Below are 24795 nucleotides of genomic sequence, written 5' to 3' on the forward strand. Positions count from 1 at the left end.
AACTATGCGTCCTAGAGCGAAAAGGAGCTTAATTCATGACGACCTCCAAAATATTGAAAATTCCATCCAAATCCTGAAAAAATTTAAATTTTTATATGAAAAACTTGTTTTGCTCATATCTCCTAAACTATGCGCCCTAGAGCGAAAAGGAGCTTAATTCATGACCACCCTCACAAAATTGAAAATTCCATCCAGATCATGGAAAAATTGAAATTTTTATATGAAAAACTTGTTTTGCTCATATCTCCTAAACTATGCGCCCTAGAGCGAAAAGGAGCTTAATTCATGACCACCCTCAAAAAATTGAAAATTCCACCCAAATCATGGAAAAATTTAAATTTTTATATGAAAAACTTGTTTTGCTCATATCTCCTAAACTACGCGCCCTAGAGCGAAAAGGAGCATAATTCATGACCACCCTCAAAAAATTGAAAATTCCATCCAAATCATGGAAAAATTGAAATTTTTATATGAAAAACTTGTTTTGCTCATATCTCCTAAACTATGCGTCCTAGAGCGAAAAGGAGCTTAATTCATGACCACCCTCAAAAAATTTAAAATTCCATCCAAATCATGGAAAAATTTAAATTTTTATATGAAAAACTTGTTTTGCTCATATCTCCTAAACTACGCGCCCTAGAGGGAAAGGAGCATAATTCATGACCACCCTCAAAAAATTGAAAATTCCATCCAAATCATGGAAAAATTGAAATTTTTATATGAAAAACTTGTTTTGCTCATATCTCCTAAACTATGCGTCCTAGAGCGAAAAGGAGCTTAATTCATGACCACCCTCAAAAAATTTAAAATTCCATCCAAATCATGGAAAAATTGAAATTTTTATATGAAAACCTTGTTTTGCTCATATCTCCTAAACTATGCGTCCTAGAACGAGAAGGAGCTTAATTCATGACCACCCTCACAAAATTGAAAATTCCATCCAGATCATGGAAAAATTGAAATTTTTATATGAAAAACTTGTTTTGCTCATATCTCCTAAACTATGCGCCCTAGAGCGAAAAGGAGCTTAATTCATGACCACCCTCAAAAAATTGAAAATTCCACCCAAATCATGGAAAAATTGAAATTTTTATATGAAAAACTTGTTTTGCTCATATCTCCTAAACTATGCGCCCTAGAGCGAAAAGGAGCATAATTCATGACCACCCTCAAAAAATTGAAAATTCCATCCAAATCATGGAAAAATTGAAATTTTTATATGAAAAACTTGTTTTGTTCATATCTCCTAAACTATGCGTCTTAGAGCGAAAAGGACCTTAATTCATGACCACCCTCCAAAAATTGAAAATTCCATCCAAATCCTGAAAAAATTGAAATTTTTATATGAAAAACTTGTTTTGCTCATATCTCCTAAACTATGCGTCCTAGAGCGAAAAGGAGCTTAATTCATGACCACCCTCAAAAAATTGGAAATTCCACCCAAATCATGGAAAAATTGAAATTTTTATATGAAAAACTTGTTTTGCTCATATCTTCTAAACTATGCGTCCTAGAGCGAAAAGGACCTTAATTCATGACCACCCTCAAAAAATTGAAAATTCCATCCAAATCCTGAAAAAATTGAAATTTTTATATGAAAAACTTGTTTTGCTCATATCTCCTAAACTATGCGTCCTATAGCGAAAAGAAGCTTAATTCATGACCACCCCCAAAAAATTGAAAATTCCACCCAAATCATGGAAAAATTGAAATTTTTATATGAAAAACTTGTTTTGCTCATATCTCCTAAACTATGCGTCCTAGAGCGAAAAGGAGCTTAATTCATGACCACCCTCAAAAAATTTAAAATTCCATCCAGATCATGGAAAAATTGAAATTTTTATATGAAAAACTTGTTTTGCTCATATCTCCTAAACTATGCGTCCTAGAGCGAAAAGGAGCTTAATTCATGACCACCCCCAAAAAATTGAAAATTCCATCCAAATCCTGAAAAAATTGAAATTTTTATAAGAAAAACTTGTTTTGCTCATATTTCCTAAACTATGCGTCCTAGAGCGAAAAGGAGCTTAATTCATGACCACCCTCAAAAAATTGAAAATTCCATCCAGATCATGGAAAAATTGAAATTTTTATATGAAAAACTTGTTTTGCTCATATCTCCTAAACTATGCGTCCTAGAGCGAAAAGGAGCTTAATTCATGACCACCCTCAAAAAATTGAAAATTCCATCCAAATCTTGAAAAAATTGAAATTTTTATATGAAAAACTTGTTTTGCTCATATCTCCTAAACTATGCGTCCTAGAGCTAAAAGGAGCTTAATTCATGACCACCCTCAAAAAATTGAAAATTCCATCCAAATCATGGAAAAATTGGAATTTTTATATGAAAAACTTGTTTTGCTCATATCTCCTAAACTATGCGTCCTAGAGCGAAAAATGGAAAAATTGAAATTTTTATATGAAAAACTTGTTTTGCTCATATCTCCTAAACTATGCGTCCTAGAGCGAAAAGGAGCTTAATTCATGACGACCTCCAAAATATTGAAAATTCCATCCAAATCCTGAAAAAATTGAAATTTTTATATGAAAAACTTGTTTTGCTCATATCTCCTAAACTATGCGTCCTAGAGCGAAAAGGAGCTTAATTCATGACCACCCTCACAAAATTGAAAATTCCATCCAGATCATGGAAAAATTTAAATTTTTATATGAAAAACTTGTTTTGCTCATATCTCCTAAACTATGCGCCCTCGAGCGAAAAGGGGCTTAATTCATGACCACCCTCAAAAAATTGAAGATTCCACCCAAATCATGGAAAAATTGAAATTTTTATATGAAAAACTTGTTTTGCTCATATCTCCTAAACTATGCGTCCTAGAGCGAAAAGGAGCTTAATTCATGACCACCCTCACAAAATTGAAAATTCCATCCAGATCATGGAAAAATTGAAATTTTTATATGAAAAACTTGTTTTGCTCATATCTCCTAAACTATGCGTCCTAGAGCGAAAAGGAGCTTAATTCATGACCACCCTCAAAAAATTTAAAATTCCATCCAAATCATGGAAAAATTGAAATTTTTATATGAAAAACTTGTTTTGCTCATATCTCCTAAACTATGCGTCCTAGAGCGAAAAGGAGCTTAATTCATGACCACCTTCAAAAATTTGAAAATTCCATCCAGATCATGGAAAAATTGAACTTTTTATATGAAAAACTTGTTTTGCTCATATCTCCTAAACTATGCGTCCTAGAGCGAAAAGGAGCTTAATTCATGACCACCCCCAAAAAATTAAAAATTCCATCCAAATCCTGAAAAAATTTAAATTTTTATATGAAAAACTTGTTTTGCTCATATCTCCTAAACTATGCGTCCTAGAACGAAAAGGAGCTTAATTCATGACCACCTTCAAAAATTTGAAAATTCCATCCAGATCATGGAAAAATTGAAATTTTTATATGAAAAACTTGTTTTGCTCATATCTCCTAAACTATGCGTCCTAGAGCGAAAAGGAGCTTAATTCATGACCACCCTCAAAAAATTGAAAATTCCATCCAAATCATGGAAAAATTGAAATTTTTATATGAAAAACTTGTTTTGCTCATATCTCCTAAACTATGCGTTTTATATGAAAAACTTGTTTTGCTCATATCTCCTAAACTATGCGTCCTAGAGCGAAAAGGAGCTTAATTCATGACCACCCCCAAAAATTCCATCCAAATCATGGAAAAATTGAAATTTTTATATGAAAAACTTGTTTTGCTCATATCTCCTAAACTATGCGTCCTAGAGCGAAAAGGAGCTTAATTCATGACCACCCTCAAAAAATTGAAAATTCCATCCAAATCATGGAAAAATTGAAATTTTTATATGAAAAACTTGTTTTGCTCATATCTCCTAAACTATGCGTCCTAGAGCGAAAAGGAGCTTAATTCATGACCACCCCCAAAAATTCCATCCAAATCATGGAAAAATTTAAATTTTTATATGAAAAACTTGTTTTGCTCATATCTCCTAAACTATGCGTCCTAGAGCGAAAAGGAGCTTAATTCATGACCACCCCCAAAAATTCCATCCAAATCATGGAAAAATTGAAATTTTTATATGAAAAACTTGTTTTGCTCATATCTCCTAAACTATGCGTCCTAGAGCGAAAAGGAGCTTAATTCATGACCACCCTCAAAAAATTGAAAATTCCATCCAAATCATGGAAAAATTGGAATTTTTATATGAAAAACTTGTTTTGCTCATATCTCCTAAACTATGCGTCCTAGAGCGAAAAATGGAAAAATTGAAATTTTTATATGAAAAACTTGTTTTGCTCATATCTCCTAAACTATGCGTCCTAGAGCGAAAAGGAGCTTAATTCATGACGACCTCCAAAATATTGAAAATTCCATCCAAATCCTGAAAAAATTGAAATTTTTATATGAAAAACTTGTTTTGCTCATATCTCCTAAACTATGCGTCCTAGAGCGAAAAGGAGCTTAATTCATGACCACCCTCACAAAATTGAAAATTCCATCCAGATCATGGAAAAATTTAAATTTTTATATGAAAAACTTGTTTTGCTCATATCTCCTAAACTATGCGCCCTCGAGCGAAAAGGAGCTTAATTCATGACCACCCTCAAAAAATTGAAAATTCCACCCAAATCATGGAAAAATTGAAATTTTTATATGAAAAACTTGTTTTGCTCATATCTCCTAAACTATGCGTCCTAGAGCGAAAAGGAGCTTAATTCATGACCACCCTCAAAAAATTGAAAATTCCATCCAAATCATGGAAAAATTGAAATTTTTATATGAAAAACTTGTTTTGCTCATATCTCCTAAACTATGCGTCCTAGAGCGAAAAGGAGCTTAATTCATGACCACCTTCAAAAATTTGAAAATTCCATCCAGATCATGGAAAAATTGAAATTTTTATATGAAAAACTTGTTTTGCTCATATCTCCTAAACTATGCGTCCTAGAGCGAAAAGGAGCTTAATTCATGACCACCCCCAAAAAATTGAAAATTCCATCCAAATCCTGAAAAAATTGAAATTTTTATAAGAAAAACTTGTTTTGCTCATATTTCCTAAACTATGCGTCCTAGAGCGAAAAGGAGCTTAATTCATGACCACCCTCAAAAAATTGAAAATTCCATTCAAATCTTGAAAAAAATGAAATTTTTATATGAAAAACTTGTTTTGAGCCTATCTCCTAAACTATGCGTCCTAGAGCGAAAAGGAGCTTAATTCATGACCACCCTCATAAAATTGAAAATTCCATCCAGATCATGGAAAAAGTGAAATTTTTATATGAAAAACTTGTTTTGCTCATATCTCCTAAACTATGCGTCCTAGAGCGAAAAGGAGCTTAATTCATGACCACCCTCAAAAAATTGAAAATTCCATCCAAATCATGGAAAAATTGAAATTTTTATATGAAAAACTTGTTTTGCTCATATCTCCTAAACTATGCGTCCTAGAGCGAAAAATGGAAAAATTGAAATTTTTATATGAAAAACTTGTTTTGCTCATATCTCCTAAACTATGCGTCCTAGAGCGAAAAGGAGCTTAATTCATGACGACCTCCAAAATATTGAAAATTCCATCCAAATCCTGAAAAAATTTAAATTTTTATATGAAAAACTTGTTTTGCTCATATCTCCTAAACTATGCGTCCTAGAGCGAAAAGGAGCTTAATTCATGACCACCCTCACAAAATTGAAAATTCCACCCAAATCATGGAAAAATTGAAATTTTTATATGAAAAACTTGTTTTGCTCATATCTCCTAAACTATGCGCCCTAGAGCGAAAAGGAGCATAATTCATGACCACCCTCAAAAAATTGAAAATGCCATCCAAACCATGGAAACATCGAAATTTTTATATGAAAAACTTGTTTTGCTCATATCTCCTAAACTATGCGTCCTAGAACGAAAAGGAGCTTAATTCATGACCACCCTCAAAAAATTGAAAATTCCATCCAAATCATGGAAAAATTGAAATTTTTATATGAAAAACTTGTTTTGTTCATATCTCCTAAACTATGCGTCTTAGAGCGAAAAGGACCTTAATTCATGACCACCCTCAAAAAATTGAAAATTCCATCCAAATCCTGAAAAAAATGAAATTTTTATATGAAAAACTTGTTTTGCTCATATCTCCTAAACTATGCGTCCTAGAGCGAAAAGGAGCTTAATTCATGACCACCCTCAAAAAATTGAAAATTCCATCCAGATCATGGAAAAATTGAAATTTTTATATGAAAAACTTGTTTTGCTCATATCTCCTAAACTATGCGTCTTAGAGCGAAAAGGACCTTAATTCATGACCACCCTCAAAAAATTGAAAATTCCATCCAAATCATGGAAAAATTGAAATTTTTATATGAAAAACTTGTTTTGCTCATATCTCCTAAACTATGCGTCCTAGAGCGAAAAGGAGCTTAATTCATGACCACCCTCAAAAAATTGAAAATTCCATCCAAATCCTGAAAAAAATGAAATTTTTTTATGAAAAACTTGTTTTGCTCATATCTCCTAAACTATGCGTCCTAGAGCGAAAAGGAGCTTAATTCATGACCACCCTCAAAAAATTGAAAATTCCATCCAAATCCTGAAAAAAATGAAATTTTTATATGAAAAACTTGTTTTGCTCATATCTCCTAAACTATGCGTCCTAGAGCGAAAAGGAGCTTAATTCATGACCACCCCCAAAAAATTGAAAATTCCATCCAAATCATGGAAAAATTGAAATTTTTATATGAAAAACTTGTTTTGCTCATATCTCCTAAACTATGCGTCCTAGAGCGAAAAGGAGCTTAATTCATGATCACCCTCAAAAAATTAAAAATTCCATCCAAATCCTGAAAAAATTGAAATTTTTATATGAAAAACTTTTTTGCTCATATCTCCTAAACTATGCGTCCTAGAGCGAAAAGGAGCTTAATTCATGACCACCCTCAAAAAATTGAAAATTCCACCCAAATCATGGAAAAATTGAAATTTTTATATGAAAAACTTGTTTTGCTCATTCTCCTAAACTATGCGTCCTAGAGCGAAAAGGAGCTTAATTCATGACCACCCTCAAAAAATTGAAAATTCCACCCAAATCATGGAAAAATTGAAATTTTTATATGAAAAACTTGTTTTGCTCATTCTCCTAAACTATGCGTCCTAGAGCGAAAAGGAGCTTAATTCATGACCACCCTCAAAAAATTGAAAATTCCATCCAAATCATGGAAAAATTTAAATTTTTATATGAAAAACTTGTTTTGCTCATATCTCCTAAACTATGCGCCCTAGAGCGAAAAGGAGCTTAATTCATGACCACCCCCAAAAAATTGAAAATTCCATTCAAATCCTGAAAAAAATGAAATTTTTATATGAAAAACTTGTTTTGCTCATATCTCCTAAACTATGCGTCCTAGAGCGAAAAGGAGCTTAATTCATGACCACCCTCAAAAAATTGAAAATTCCATCCAGATCATGGAAAAATTTAAATTTTTATATGAAAAACTTGTTTTGCTCATTCTCCTAAACTATGCGTCCTAGAACGAAAGGGAGCTTAATTCATGACCACCTTCAAAAATTTGAAAATTCCATCCAGATCATGGAAAAATTGAAATTTTTATATGAAAAACTTGTTTTGCTCATATCTCCTAAACTATGCGTCCTAGAGCGAAAAGGAGCTTAATTCATGACCACCCTCAAAAAATTGAAAATTCCATCCAAATCCTGAAAAAATTGAAATTTTTATAAGAAAAACTTGTTTTGCTCATATTTCCTAAACTATGCGTCCTAGAGCGAAAAGGACCTTAATTCATGACCACCCTCAAAAAATTGAAAATTCCATTCAAATCCTGAAAAAAATGAAATTTTTATATGAAAAACTTGTTTTGCTCATATCTCCTAAACTATGCGTCCTAGAGCGAAAAGGAGCTTAATTCATGACCACCTAGAGCGAAAAGGAGCTTAATTCATGACCCTAGAGCGAAAAGGAGCTTAATTCATGACCACCTTCAAAAATTTGAAAATTCCATCCAGATCATGGAAAAATTGAAATTTTTATATGAAAAACTTGTTTTGCTCATATCTCCTAAACTATGCGCCCTAGAGCGAAAAGGAGCTTAATTCATGACCACCCTCAAAAAATTGAAAATTCCATCCAAATCCTGAAAAAAATGAAATTTTTATATGAAAAACTTGTTTTGCTCATATCTCCTAAACTATGCGTCCTAGAGCGAAAAGGAGCTTAATTCATGACCACCTAGAGCGAAAAGGAGCTTAATTCATGACCCTAGAGCGAAAAGGAGCTTAATTCATGACCACCTTCAAAAAATTGAAAATTCCATCCAAATCCTGAAAAAAATGAAATTTTTATATGAAAAACTTGTTTTGCTCATATCTCCTAAACTATGCGTCCTAGAGCGAAAAGGAGCTTAATTCATGACCACCCCCAAAAAATTGAAAATTCCATCCAAATCATGGAAAAATTGAAATTTTTATATGAAAAACTTGTTTTGCTCATATCTCCTAAACTATGCGTCCTAGAGCGAAAAGGAGCTTAATTCATGATCACCCTCAAAAAATTAAAAATTCCATCCAAATCCTGAAAAAATTGAAATTTTTATATGAAAAACTTTTTTGCTCATATCTCCTAAACTATGCGTCCTAGAGCGAAAAGGAGCTTAATTCATGACCACCCTCAAAAAATTGAAAATTCCACCCAAATCATGGAAAAATTGAAATTTTTATATGAAAAACTTGTTTTGCTCATTCTCCTAAACTATGCGTCCTAGAGCGAAAAGGAGCTTAATTCATGACCACCCTCAAAAAATTGAAAATTCCACCCAAATCATGGAAAAATTGAAATTTTTATATGAAAAACTTGTTTTGCTCATTCTCCTAAACTATGCGTCCTAGAGCGAAAAGGAGCTTAATTCATGACCACCCTCAAAAAATTGAAAATTCCATCCAAATCATGGAAAAATTTAAATTTTTATATGAAAAACTTGTTTTGCTCATATCTCCTAAACTATGCGCCCTAGAGCGAAAAGGAGCTTAATTCATGACCACCCCCAAAAAATTGAAAATTCCATTCAAATCCTGAAAAAAATGAAATTTTTATATGAAAAACTTGTTTTGCTCATATCTCCTAAACTATGCGTCCTAGAGCGAAAAGGAGCTTAATTCATGACCACCCTCAAAAAATTGAAAATTCCATCCAGATCATGGAAAAATTTAAATTTTTATATGAAAAACTTGTTTTGCTCATTCTCCTAAACTATGCGTCCTAGAACGAAAAGGAGCTTAATTCATGACCACCTTCAAAAATTTGAAAATTCCATCCAGATCATGGAAAAATTGAAATTTTTATATGAAAAACTTGTTTTGCTCATATCTCCTAAACTATGCGTCCTAGAGCGAAAAGGAGCTTAATTCATGACCACCCTCAAAAAATTGAAAATTCCATCCAAATCCTGAAAAAATTGAAATTTTTATAAGAAAAACTTGTTTTGCTCATATTTCCTAAACTATGCGTCCTAGAGCGAAAAGGACCTTAATTCATGACCACCCTCAAAAAATTGAAAATTCCATTCAAATCCTGAAAAAAATGAAATTTTTATATGAAAAACTTGTTTTGCTCATATCTCCTAAACTATGCGTCCTAGAGCGAAAAGGAGCTTAATTCATGACCACCTAGAGCGAAAAGGAGCTTAATTCATGACCCTAGAGCGAAAAGGAGCTTAATTCATGACCACCTTCAAAAATTTGAAAATTCCATCCAGATCATGGAAAAATTGAAATTTTTATATGAAAAACTTGTTTTGCTCATATCTCCTAAACTATGCGCCCTAGAGCGAAAAGGAGCTTAATTCATGACCACCCTCAAAAAATTGAAAATTCCACCCAAATCATGGAAAAATTGAAATTTTTATATAAAAAACTTGTTTGCTCATATCTCCTAAACTATGCGCCCTAGAGCGAAAAGGAGCATAATTCATGACCACCCTCAAAAAATTGAAAATTCCATCCAAATCATGGAAAAATTGCAATTTTTATATGAAAAACTTGTTTTGTTCATATCTCCTAAACTATGCGTCTTAAAGCGAAAAGGACCTTAATTCATGACCACCCTCAAAAAATTGAAAATTCCATCCAAATCCTGAAAAAATTGAAATTTTTATATGAAAAACTTGTTTTGCTCATATCTCCTAAACTATGCGTCCTAGAGCGAAAAGGAGCTTAATTCATGACCACCCCCAAAAAATTGAAAATTCCATCCAAATCATGGAAAAATTGAAATTTTTATATGAAAAACTTGTTTTGCTCATATCTCCTAAACTATGCGTCCTAGAGCGAAAAGGAGCTTAATTCATGACCACCCTCAAAAAATTGGAAATTCCACCCAAATCATGGAAAAATTGAAATTTTTATATGAAAAACTTGTTTTGCTCATATCTTCTAAACTATGCGTCCTAGAGCGAAAAGGACCTTAATTCATGACCACCCTCAAAAAATTGAAAATTCCATCCAAATCCTGAAAAAATTTAAATTTTTATATGAAAAACTTGTTTTGCTCATATCTCCTAAACTATGCGTCCTAGAGCGAAAAGGAGCTTAATTCATGACCACCCTCAAAAAATTGAAAATTCCATCCAAATCCTGAAAAAATTGAAATTTTTATATGAAAAACTTGTTTTGCTCATATCTCCTAAACTATGCGTCCTAGAGCGAAAAGGAGCTTAATTCATGACCATCCTCAAAAAATTGAAAATTCCATCCAGATCTTGCAAAAATTGAAATTTTTATATGAAAAACTTGTTTTGCTCATATCTCCTAAACTATGCGCCCTAGAGCGAAAAGGAGCTTAATTCATGACCACCCCCAAAAAATTGAAAATTCCACCCAAATCATGGAAAAATTGACATTTTTATATGAAAAACTTGTTTTGCTCATATCTCCTAAACTATGCGTCCTAGAGCGAAAAGGACCTTAATTCATGACCACCCTCAAAAAATTGAAAATTCCATCCAAATCATGGAAAAATTGAAATTTTTATATGAAAAACTTGTTTTGTTCATATCTCCTAAACTATGCGTCCTAGAGCGAAAAGGAGCTTAATTCATGACCACCCTCAAGAAATTGAAAATTCCATCCAAATCATGGAAAAATTGAAATTTTTATATGAAAAACTTGTTTTGCTCATATCTCCTAAACTATGCGTCCTAGAGCGAAAAGGAGCTTAATTCATGACCACCCTCAAAAAATTGAAAATTTCATCCAAATCATGGAAAAATTGAAATTTTTATATGAAAAACTTGTTTTGCTCATATCTCCTAAACTATGCGTCCTAGAGCGAAAATGAGCTTAATTCATGACCACCTTCAAAAATTTGAAAATTCCATCCAGATCATGGAAAAATTGAAATTTTTATATGAAAAACTTGTTTTGCTCATATCTCCTAAACTATGCGTCCTAGAGCGAAAAGGAGCTTTATTCATGACCACCCCCAAAAAATTAAAAATTCCATCCAAATCCTGAAAAAATTTAAATTTTTATATGAAAAACTTGTTTTGCTCATATCTCCTAAACTATGCGTCCTAGAACGAAAAGGAGCTTAATTTATGACCACCTTCAAAAATTTGAAAATTCCATCCAGATCATGGAAAAATTGAAATTTTTATATGAAAAACTTGTTTTGCTCATATCTCCTAAACTATGCGTCCTAGAGCGAAAAGGAGCTTAATTCATGACCATCCTCAAAAAATTGAAAATTCCATCCAGATCTTGCAAAAATTGAAATTTTTATATGAAAAACTTGTTTTGCTCATATCTCCTAAACTATGCGCCCTAGAGCGAAAAGGAGCTTAATTCATGACCACCCCCAAAAAATTGAAAATTCCACCCAAATCATGGAAAAATTGACATTTTTATATGAAAAACTTGTTTTGCTCATATCTCCTAAACTATGCGTCCTAGAGCGAAAAGGACCTTAATTCATGACCACCCTCAAAAAATTGAAAATTCCATCCAAATCATGGAAAAATTGAAATTTTTATATGAAAAACTTGTTTTGTTCATATCTCCTAAACTATGCGTCCTAGAGCGAAAAGGAGCTTAATTCATGACCACCCTCAAGAAATTGAAAATTCCATCCAAATCATGGAAAAATTGAAATTTTTATATGAAAAACTTGTTTTGCTCATATCTCCTAAACTATGCGTCCTAGAGCGAAAAGGAGCTTAATTCATGACCACCCTCAAAAAATTGAAAATTTCATCCAAATCATGGAAAAATTGAAATTTTTATATGAAAAACTTGTTTTGCTCATATCTCCTAAACTATGCGTCCTAGAGCGAAAAGGAGCTTAATTCATGACCACCCTCAAGAAATTGAAAATTCCATCCAAATCATGGAAAAATTGAAATTTTTATATGAAAAACTTGTTTTGCTCATATCTCCTAAACTATGCGTCCTAGAGCGAAAAGGAGCTTAATTCATGACCACCCCCAAAAAATTAAAAATTCCATCCAAATCCTGAAAAAATTTAAATTTTTATATGAAAAACTTGTTTTGCTCATATCTCCTAAACTATGCGTCCTAGAACGAAAAGGAGCTTAATTTATGACCACCTTCAAAAATTTGAAAATTCCATCCAGATCATGGAAAAATTGAAATTTTTATATGAAAAACTTGTTTTGCTCATATCTCCTAAACTATGCGTCCTAGAGCGAAAAATAGCTTAATTCATGACCACCCCAAAAAAATTGAAAATTCCATCCAAATCCTGAAAAAATTGAAATTTTTATATGAAAAACTTGTTTTGCTCATATCTCCTAAACTATGCGTCCTAGAGCGAAAAGGAGCTTAATTCATGACCACCCTCAAAAAATTAAAAATTCCACCCAAATCATGGAAAAATTGAAATTTTTATATGAAAAACTTGTTTTGCTCATATCTCCTAAACTATGCGTCCTAGAGCGAAAAGGAGCTTAATTCATGACCACCCTCAAAAAATTAAAAATTCCACCCAAATCATGGAAAAATTGAAATTTTTATATGAAAAACTTGTTTTGCTCATATCTCCTAAACTATGCGTCCTAGAGCGAAAAGGAGCTTAATTCATGACCACCCTCAAAAAATTGAAAATTCCATCCAAATCATGGAAAAATTGAAATTTTTATATGAAAAACTTGTTTTGCTCATATCTTCTAAACTATGCGTCCTAGAGCGAAAAGGACCTTAATTCATGACCACCCTCAAAAAATTGAAAATTCCATCCAAATCCTGAAAAAATTGAAATTTTTATATGAAAAACTTGTTTTGCTCATATCTCCTAAACTATGCGTCCTAGAGCGAAAAGGAGCTTAATTCATGACCACCCCCAAAAAATTGAAAATTCCATCCAAATCATGGAAAAATTGAAATTTTTATATGAAAAACTTGTTTTGCTCATATCTCCTAAACTATGCGTCCTAGAGTGAAAAGGAGCTTAATTCATGACCACCCCCAAAAAATTGAAAATTCCATCCAAATCATGGAAAAATTGAAATTTTTATATGAAAAACTTGTTTTGCTCATATCTCCTAAACTATGCGTCCTAGAGCGAAAAGGAGCTTAATTCATGACCACCCTCAAAAAATTGAAAATTCCATCCAGATCTTGGAAAAATTGAAATTTTTATATGAAAAACTTGTTTTGCTCATATCTCCTAAACTATGCGTCCTAGAGCGAAAAGGAGCTTAATTCATGACCACCCTCAAAAAATTGAAAATTCCATCCAGATCTTGGAAAAATTGAAATTTTTATATGAAAAAGTTGTTTTGCTCATATCTCCTAAACTATGCGCCCTAGAGCGAAAAGGAGCTTAATTCATTACCACCCCCAAAAAATTGAAAATTCTACCCAAATCATGGAAAAATTTAAATTTTTATATGAAAAACTTGTTTTGCTCATATCTCCTAAACTATGCGTCCTAGAGCGAAAAGGAGCTTAATTCATGACCACCCTCAAAAAATTGAAAATTCCATCCAAATCATGGAAATTTTTATATGAAAAACTTGTTTTGCTCATATCTCCTAAACTATGCGTCCTAGAACGAAAAGGAGCTTAATTCATGACCACCCCCAAAAAATTTAAAATTCCATCCAAATCATGGAAAAATTGAAATTTTTATATGAAAAACTTGTTTTGTTCATATCTCCTAAACTATGCGTCTTAGAGCGAAAAGGACCTTAATTCATGACCACCCTCAAAAAATTGAAAATTCCATCCAAATCCTGAAAAAATTGAAATTTTTATATGAAAAACTTGTTTTGCTCATATTTCCTAAACTATGCGTCCTAGAGCGAAAAGGAGCTTAATTCATGACCACCCTCAAAAAATTGAAAATTCCATCCAAATCCTGAAAAAATTGAAATTTTTATATGAAAAACTTGTTTTGCTCATATCTCCTAAACTATGCGTCCTAGAGCGAAAAGGAGCTTAATTCATGACGACCTCCAAAATATTGAAAATTCCATCCAAATCCTGAAAAAATTGAAATTTTTATATGAAAAACTTGTTTTGCTCATATCTCCTAAACTATGCGTCCTAGAGCGAAAAGGAGCTTAATTCATGACCACCCCCAAAAAATTGAAAATTCCACCCAAATCATGGAAAAATTGACATTTTTATATGAAAAACTTGTTTTGCTCATATCTCCTAAACTATGCGCCCTAGAGCGAAAAGGAGCTTAATTCATGACCACCCCCAAAAAATTGAAAATTCCATCCAGATCTTGCAAAAATTGAAATTTTTATATGAAAAACTTGTTTTGCTCATATCTCCTAAACTATGCGCCCTAGAGCGAAAAGGAGCTTAATTCATGACCACCCCCAAAAAATTGAAAATTCCACCCAAATCATGGAAAAATTGACATTTTTATATGAAAAACTTGTTCATATCTCCTAAACTATGCGTCCTAGAGCGAACCACCCTCAAAAAATTGAAAATTCCATCCAAATCATGGAAAAATTGAAATTTTTATATGAAAAACTTGTTTTGTTCATATCTCCTAAACTATGCGTCCTAGAGCGAAAAGGAGCTTAATTCATGACCACCCTCAAGAAATTGAAAATTCCATCCAAATCATGGAAAAATTGAAATTTTTATATGAAAAAGTTGTTTTGCTCATATCTCCTAAACTATGCGTCCTAGAGCGAAAAGGAGCTTAATTCATGACCACCCCCAAAAAATTAAAAATTCCATCCAAATCCTGAAAAAATTTAAATTTTTATATGAAAAACTTGTTTTGCTCATATCTCCTAAACTATGCGTCCTAGAACGAAAAGGAGCTTAATTTATGACCACCTTCAAAAATTTGAAAATTCCATCCAGATCATGGAAAAATTGAAATTTTTATATGAAAAACTTGTTTTGCTCATATCTCCTAAACTATGCGTCCTAGAGCGAAAAATAGCTTAATTCATGACCACCCCAAAAAAATTGAAAATTCCATCCAAATCCTGAAAAAATTTAAATTTTTATATGAAAAACTTGTTTTGCTCATATCTCCTAAACTATGCGTCCTAGAGCGAAAAGGAGCTTAATTCATGACCACCCTCAAAAAATTGAAAATTCCATCCAAATCCTGAAAAAATTTAAATTTTTATATGAAAAACTTGTTTTGCTCATATCTCCTAAACTATGCGTCCTAGAGCGAAAAGGAGCTTAATTACTGACCACCCCCAAAAAATTGAAAATTCCATCCAAATCCTGAAAAAATTGAAATTTTTAAATGAAAAACTTGTTTTGCTCATATCTCCTAAACTATGCGTCCTAGAGCGAAAAGGACCTTAATTCATGACCACCCTCAAAAAATTGAAAATTCCATCCAAATCATGGAAAAATTGAAATTTTTATATGAAAAACTTGTTTTGCTCATATCTCCTAAACTATGCGTCCTAGAGCGAAAAGGAGCTTAATTCATGACCACCCTCAAAAAATTAAAAATTCCACCCAAATCATGGAAAAATTGAAATTTTTATATGAAAAACTTGTTTTGCTCATATCTCCTAAACTATGCGTCCTAGAGCGAAAAGGAGCTTAATTCATGACCACCCTCAAAAAATTGAAAATTCCATCCAAATCATGGAAAAATTGAAATTTTTATATGAAAAACTTGTTTTGCTCATATCTTCTAAACTATGCGTCCTAGAGCGAAAAGGACCTTAATTCATGACCACCCTCAAAAAATTGAAAATTCCATCCAAATCCTGAAAAAATTGAAATTTTTATATGAAAAACTTGTTTTGCTCATATCTCCTAAACTATGCGTCCTAGAGCGAAAAGGAGCTTAATTCATGACCACCCCCAAAAAATTGAAAATTCCATCCAAATCATGGAAAAATTGAAATTTTTATATGAAAAACTTGTTTTGCTCATATCTCCTAAACTATGCGTCCTAGAGCGAAAAGGAGCTTAATTCATGACCACCCTCAAAAAATTGAAAATTCCATCCAGATCTTGGAAAAATTGAAATTTTTATATGAAAAACTTGTTTTGCTCATATCTCCTAAACTATGCGTCCTAGAGCGAAAAGGAGCTTAATTCATGACCACCCTCAAAAAATTGAAAATTCCATCCAGATCTTGGAAAAATTGAAATTTTTATATGAAAAAGTTGTTTTGCTCATATCTCCTAAACTATGCGCCCTAGAGCGAAAAGGAGCTTAATTCATGACCACCCCCAAAAAATTTAAAATTCTACCCAAATCATGGAAAAATTTAAATTTTTATATGAAAAACTTGTTTTGCTCATATCTCCTAAACTATGCGTCCTAGAGCGAAAAGGAGCTTAATTCATGACCACCCTCAAAAAATTGAAAATTCCATCCAAATCATGGGAAAATTGAAATTTTTATATGAAAAACTTGTTTTGCTCATATCTCCTAAACTATGCGTCCTAGAACGAAAAGGAGCTTAATTCATGACCACCCTCAAAAAATTTAAAATTCCATCCAAATCATGGAAAAATTGAAATTTTTATATGAAAAACTTGTTTTGTTCATATCTCCTAAACTATGCGTCTTAGAGCGAAAAGGACCTTAATTCATGACCACCCTCAAAAAATTGAAAATTCCATCCAAATCCTGAAAAAATTGAAATTTTTATATGAAAAACTTGTTTTGCTCATATCTCCTAAACTATGCGTCCTAGAGCGAAAAGGAGCTTAATTCATGACGACCTCCAAAATATTGAAAATTCCATCCAAATCCTGAAAAAATTGAAATTTTTATATGAAAAACTTGTTTTGCTCATATCTCCTAAACTATGCGTCCTAGAGCGAAAAGGAGCTTAATTCATGACCACCCTCACAAAATTGAAAATTCCATCCAGATCATGGAAAAATTGAAATTTTTATATGAAAAACTTGTTTTGCTCATATCTCCTAAACTATGCGCCCTAGAGCGAAAAGGAGCTTAATTCATGACCACCCTCAAAAAATTGAAAATTCCACCCAAATCATGGAAAAATTGAAATTTTTATATGAAAAACTTGTTTTGCTCATATCTCCTAAACTATGCGCCCTAGAGCGAAAAGGAGCACAATTCATTACCACCCTCAAAAAATTGAAAATTCCATCCAAGTCATGGAAAAATTGAAATTTTTATATGAAAAACTTGTTTTGCTCATATCTCCTAAACTATGCGTCCTAGAGCGAAAAGGAGCTTAATTCATGACCACCCTCAAAAAATTGAAAATTCCATCCAAATCCTGAAAAAATTGAAATTTTTATATGAAAAACTTGTTTTGCTCATATCTCCTAAACTATGCGTCCTAGAGCGAAAAGGAGCTTAATTCATGACGACCTCCAAAATATTGAAAATTCCATCCAAATCCTGAAAAAATTGAAATTTTTATATGAAAAACTTGTTTTGCTCATATCTCCTAAACTATGCGTCCTAGAGCGAAAAGGAGCTTAATTCATGACCACCCTCACAAAATTGAAAATTCCATCCAGATCATGGAAAAATTGAAATTTTTATATGAAAAACTTGTTTTGCTCATATCTCCTAAACTATGCGTCCTAGAGCGAAAAGGAGCTTAATTCATGACCACCCTCACAAAATTGAAAATTCCATCCAGATCATGGAAAAATTGAAATTTTTATATGAAAAACTTGTTTTGCTCATATCTCCTAAACTATGCGTCCTAGAGCGAAAAGGAGCTTAATTCATGACCACCTTCAAAAATTTGAAAATTCCATCCAGATCATGGAAAAATTGAAATTTTTATATGAAAAACTTGTTTTGCTCATATCTTCTAAACTATGCGTCCTAGAGCGAAAAGGAGCTTAATTCATGACCACCCTCAAAAAATTGAAAATTCCATCCAAATCCTGAAAAAATTGAAATTTTTATATGAAAAATTTGTTTTGCTCATATCTCCTAAACTATGCGTCCTAGAGCGAAAAGGAGCTTAATTCATGACCACCCTCAAAAAATTGAAAATTCCATCCAAATCATCACCCCCAAAAAATTTAAAATTCCACCCAAATCATGGAAAAATTGAAATTTTTATATGAAAAACTTGTTTTGCTCATATCTCCTAAACTATGCGCCCTAGAGCGAAAAGGAGCATAATTCATGACCACCCTCAAAAAATTGAAAATTCCATCCAAATCATGGAAAAATTGAAATTTTTATATGAAAAACTTGTTTTGTTCATATCTCCTAAACTATGCGTCCAAGAGCGAAAAGGAGCTTAATTCATGACCACCTTCAAAAATTTGAAAATTCCATCCAGATAATGGAAAAATTGAAATTTTTATATGAAAAACTTGTTTTGCTCATATCTCCTAAACTATGCGTCCTAGAGCGAAAAGGAGCTTAATTCATGACCACCCTCAAAAAATTGAAAATTCCATCCAAATCATGGAAAAATTGAAATTTTTATATGAAAAACTTGTTTTGCTCATATCTCCTAAACTATGCGTCCTAGAGCGAAAAGGAGCTTAATTCATGACCACCTTCAAAAATTTTAAAATTCCATCCAGATAATGGAAAAATTGAAATTTTTATATGAAAAACTTGTTTTGCTCATATCTCCTAAACTATGCGTCCTAGAGCGAAAAGGAGCTTAATTCATGACCACCCCCAAAAAATTGAAAATTCCATCCAAATCCTGAAAAAATTGAAATTTTTATATGAAAAACTTGTTTTGCTCATATCTCCTAAACTATGCGTCCTAGAGCGAAAAGGAGCTTAATTCATGACCACCCTCAAAAAATTGAAAATTCCATCCAGATCTTGGAAAAATTGAAATTTTATATGAAAAACTTGTTTTGCTCATATCTCCTAAACTATGCGCCCTAGAGCGAAAAGGACCACCCTCAAAAAATTGAAAATTCCATCCAAATCATGGAAAAATTGAAATTTTTATATGAAAAACTTGTTTTGTTCATATCTCCTAAACTATGTGTCCTAGAGCGAAAAGGAGCTTAATTCAGGAACACCCTCAAAAAATTGAAAATTCCATCCAAATCATGGAAAAATTGAAATTTTTATATGAAAAACTTGTTTTGTTCATATCTCCTAAACTATGCGTCCTAGAGCGAAAAGGAGCTTAATTCATGACCACCTTCAAAAATTTGAAAATTCCATCCAGATCATGGAAAAATTGAAATTTTTATATGAAAAACTTGTTTTGCTCATATCTCCTAAACTATGCGTCCTAGAGCGAAAAGGAGCTTAATTCATGACCACCCCAAAAAAATTGAAAATTCCATCCAAATCCTGAAAAAATTTAAATTTTTATATGAAAAACTTGTTTTGCTCATATCTCCTAAACTATGCGTCCTAGAGCGAAAAGGAGCTTAATTCATGACCACCCCCAAAAAATTGAAAATTCCATCCAAATCCTGAAAAAATTGAAATTTTTATATGAAAAACTTGTTTTGCTCATATCTCCTAAACTATGCGTCCTAGAGCGAAAAGGACCTTAATTCATGACCACCCTCAAAAAATTGAAAATTCCATCCAAATCATGGAAAAATTGAAATTTTTATATGAAAAACTTGTTTTGCTCATATCTCCTAAACTATGCGTCCTAGAGCGAAAAGGAGCTTAATTCATGACCACCCTCAAAAAATTAAAAATTCCACCCAAATCATGGAAAAATTTAAATTTTTATATGAAAAACTTGTTTTGTTCATATCTCCTAAACTATGCGTCTTAGAGCGAAAAGGACCTTAATTCATGACCACCCCCAAAAAATTGAAAATTCCATCTAAATCATGGAAAAATTGAAATTTTTATATGAAAAACTTGTTTTGCTCATATCTCCTAAACTATGCGTCCTAGAGCGAAAAGGAGCTTAATACATGACCATCCCCAAAAAATTGAAAATTCCATCCAAATCCTGAAAAAATTGAAATTTTTATATGAAAAACTTGTTTTGCTCATATCTCCTAAACTATGCGTCCTAGAGCGAAAAGGAGCTTAATTCATGACCACCCTCAAAAAATTGAAAATTCGATCCAAATCCTGAAAAAATTGAAATTTTTATATGAAAAACTTGTTTTGCTCATATCTCCTAAACTATGCGTCCTAGAGCGAAAAGGAGCTTAATTCATGACCACCCTCAAAAAATTGAAAATTCCATCCAGATCATGGAAAAATTGAAATTTTTATATGAAAAACTTGTTTTGCTCATATCTCCTAAACTATGCGCCCTAGAGCAAAAAGGAGCTTAATTCATGACCACCCTCAAAAAATTGAAAATTCCACCCAAATCATGGAAAAATTGAAATTTTTATATGAAAAACTTGTTTTGCACATATCTCCTAAACTATGCGTCCTAGAGCGAAAAGGAGCTTAATTCATGACCACCCTCAAAAAATTGAAAATTCCATCCAAATCATGGAAAAATTGAAATTTTTATATGAAAAACTTGTTTTGCTCATATCTCCCAAACTATGCGTCCTAGAGCGAAAAGGAGCTTAATTCATGACCACCCTCAAAAAATTTGAAAATTCCATCCAGATCATGGAAAAATTGAAATTTTTATATGAAAAACTTGTTTTGCTCATATCTTCTAAACTATGCGTCCTAGAGCGAAAAGGACCTTAATTCATGACCACCCTCAAAAAATTGAAAATTCCATCCAAATCCTGAAAAAATTGAAATTTTTATATGAAAAACTTGTTTTGCTCATATCTCCTAAACTATGCGTCCTAGAGCGAAAAGGAGCTTAATTCATGACCACCCCCAAAAAATTGAAAATTCCATCCAAATCATGGAAAAATTTAAATTTTTATATGAAAAACTTGTTTTGCTCATATCTCCTAAACTATGCGTCCTAGAGCGAAAAGGAGCTTAATTCATGACCACCCCAAAAAAATTGAAAATTCCATCCAAATCCTGAAAAAATTGAAATTTTTATATGAAAAACTTGTTTTGCTCATATCTCCTAAACTATGCGTCCTAGAGCGAAAAGGACCTTAATTCATGACCACCCTCAAAAAATTGAAAATTCAATCCAAATCATGGAAACATTTAAATTTTTATATGAAAAACTTGTTTTGCTCATATCTCCTAAACTATGCGTCCTAGAGCGAAAAGGAGCTTAATTCATGACCACCCTCAAAAAATTGAAAATTCCACCCAAATCATGGAAAAATTGAAATTTTTATATGAAAAACTTGTTTTGCTCATATCTCCTAAACTATGCGTCCTAGAGCGAAAAGGAGCTTAATTCATGACCACCCCCAAAAAATGAAAATTCCATCCAAATCATGGAAAAATTGAAATTTTTATATGAAAAACTTGTTTTGCTCATATCTCCTAAACTATGCGTCCTAGCGCGAAAAGGAGCTTAATTCATGACCACCCTCAAAAAATTGAAAATTCCATCCAAATCCTGAAAAAAATTGAAATTTTTATATGAAAAACTTGTTTTGCTCATATCTCCTAAACTATGCGTCCTAGAGCGAAAAGGAGCTTAATTCATGACCACCCTCAAAAAATTGAAAATTCCATTCAGATCATGGAAAAATTTAAATTTTTATATGAAAAACTTGTTTTGCTCATATCTCCTAAACTATGCGCCCTAGAGCGAAAAGGAGCTTAATTCATGACCACCCTCAAAAAATTGAAAATTCCACCCAAATCATGGAAAAATTGAAATTTTTATATGAAAAACTTGTTTTGCTCATATCTCCTAAACTATGCGTCCTAGAGCGAAAAGGAGCTTAATTCATGACCACCCTCAAAAAATTGAAAATTCCATCCAAATCATGGAAAAATTGAAATTTTTATATGAAAAACTTGTTTTGTTCATATCTCCTAAAGTATGCGTCCTAGAGCGAAAAGGAGCTTAATTCATGACCACCCTCGAAAAATTGAAAATTCCATCCAAATCATGGAAAAATTGAAATTTTTATATGAAAAACTTGTTTTGCTCATATCTCCTAAACTATGCGTCCTAGAGCGAAAAGGAGCTTAATTCATGACCACCCCCAAAAAATTGAAAATTCCATCCAAATCATGGAAAAATTGAAATTTTTATATGAAAAACTTGTTTTGCTCATATCTCCTAAACTATGCGTCCTAGAGCGAAAAGCAGCTTAATTCATGACCACCCCAAAAAAATTGAAAATTCCATCCAAATCCTGAAAAAATTGAAATTTTTATATGAAAAACTTGTTTTGCTCATATCTCCTAAACTATGCGTCCTAGAGCGAAAAGGAGCTTAATTCATGACCACCTTCAAAAATTTGAAAATTCCATCCAGATCATGGAAAAATTGAAATTTTTATATGAAAAACTTGTTTTGCTCATATCTCCTAAACTATGCGTCCTAGAGCGAAAAGGAGCTTAATTCATGACCACCCCAAAAAAATTGAAAATTCCATCCAAATCCTGAAAAAAATGAAATTTTTATATGAAAAACTTGTTTTGCTCATATCTCCTAAACTATGCGTCCTAGAGCGAAAAGGAGCTTAATTCATGACCACCCCCAAAAAATTGAAAATTCCATCCAAATCCTGAAAAAAATGAAATTTTTATATGAAAAACTTGTTTGCTCATATCTCCTAAACTATGCGTCCTAGAGCGAAAAGGACCTTAATTCATGACCACCCTCAAAAAATTGAAAATTCCATCCAAATCATGGAAAAATTGAAATTTTTATATGAAAAACTTGTTTTGCTCATATCTCCCAAACTATGCGTCCTAGAGCGAAAAGGAGCTTAATTCATGACCACCCTCAAAAAATTGAAAATTCCACCCAAATCATGGAAAAATTGAAATTTTTATATGAAAAACTTGTTTTGCTCATATCTCCTAAACTATGCGTCCTAGAGCGAAAAGGAGCTTAATTCATGACCACCCTCAAAAAATTGAAAATTCCATCCAAATCATGGAAAAATTGAAATTTTTATATGAAAAACTTGTTTTGCTCATATCTCCTAAACTATGCGTCCTAGAGCGAAAAGGAGCTTAATTCATGACCACCCTCAAAAAATTGAAAATTCCATCCAAATCCTGAAAAAAATTGAAATTTTTATATGAAAAACTTGTTTTGCTCATATCTCCTAAACTATGCGTCCTAGAGCGAAAAGGAGCTTAATTCATGACCACCCTCAAAAAATTGAAAATTCCATCCAGATCATGGAAAAATTTAAATTTTTATATGAAAAACTTGTTTTGCTCATATCTCCTAAACTATGCGCCCTAGAGCGAAAAGGAGCTTAATTCATGACCACCCTCAAAAAATTGAAAATTCCACCCAAATCATGGAAAAATTGAAATTTTTATATGAAAAACTTGTTTTGCTCATATCTCCTAAACTATGCGTCCTAGAGCGAAAAGGAGCTTAATTCATGACCACCCTCAAAAAATTGAAAATTCCATCCAAATCATGGAAAAATTGAAATTTTTATATGAAAAACTTGTTTTGTTCATATCTCCTAAAGTATGCGTCCTAGAGCGAAAAGGAGCTTAATTCATGACCACCCTCGAAAAATTGAAAATTCCATCCAAATCCTGAAAAAATTGAAATTTTGATATGAAAAACTTGTTTTGCTCATGTCTCCTAAACTATGCGTCCTAGAGCGAAAAGGACCTTAATTCATGACCACCCTCAAAAAATTGAAAATTCCATCCAAATCATGGAAAAATTGAAATTTTTATATGAAAAACTTGTTTTGTTCATATATCCTAAAGTATGCGTCCTAGAGCGAAAAGGAGCTTAATTCATGACCACCCCCAAAAAATTGAAAATTCCATCCAAATCCTGAAAAAATTTAAATTTTTATATGAAAAACTTATTTTGCTCATATCTCCTAAACTATGCGTCCTAGAGCGAAAAGGAGCTTAATTCATGACCACCCTCAAAAAATTGAAAATTCCATCCAAATCATGGAAAAATTGAAATTTTTATATGAAAAACTTGTTTTGCTCATATCTCCTAAACTATGCGTCCTAGAGCGAAAAGGAGTTTAATTCATGACCACCCCCAAAAAATTTAAAATTCCATCCAAATCCTGAAAAAATTGAAATTTTTATATGAAAAACTTGTTTTTCTCATATCTCCTAAACTATGTGTCCTAGAGCGAAAAGGACCTTAATTCATGACCACCCTCAAAAAATTGAAAATTCCATCCAAATCATGGAAAAATTGAAATTTTTATATGAAAAACTTGTTTTGCTCATATCTCCTAAACTATGCGCCCTAGAGCGAAAAGGAGCTTAATTCATGACCACCCTCAAAAAATTGAAAATTCCACCCAAATCATGGAAAAATTGAAATTTTTATATGAAAAACTTGTTTTGCTCATATCTCCTAAACTATG

The sequence above is a fragment of the Haematobia irritans genome, chromosome 1 (assembly GCF_050003625.1).
Source record: "Haematobia irritans isolate KBUSLIRL chromosome 1, ASM5000362v1, whole genome shotgun sequence".
NCBI classification, from domain to species: domain Eukaryota; kingdom Metazoa; phylum Arthropoda; class Insecta; order Diptera; family Muscidae; genus Haematobia; species Haematobia irritans.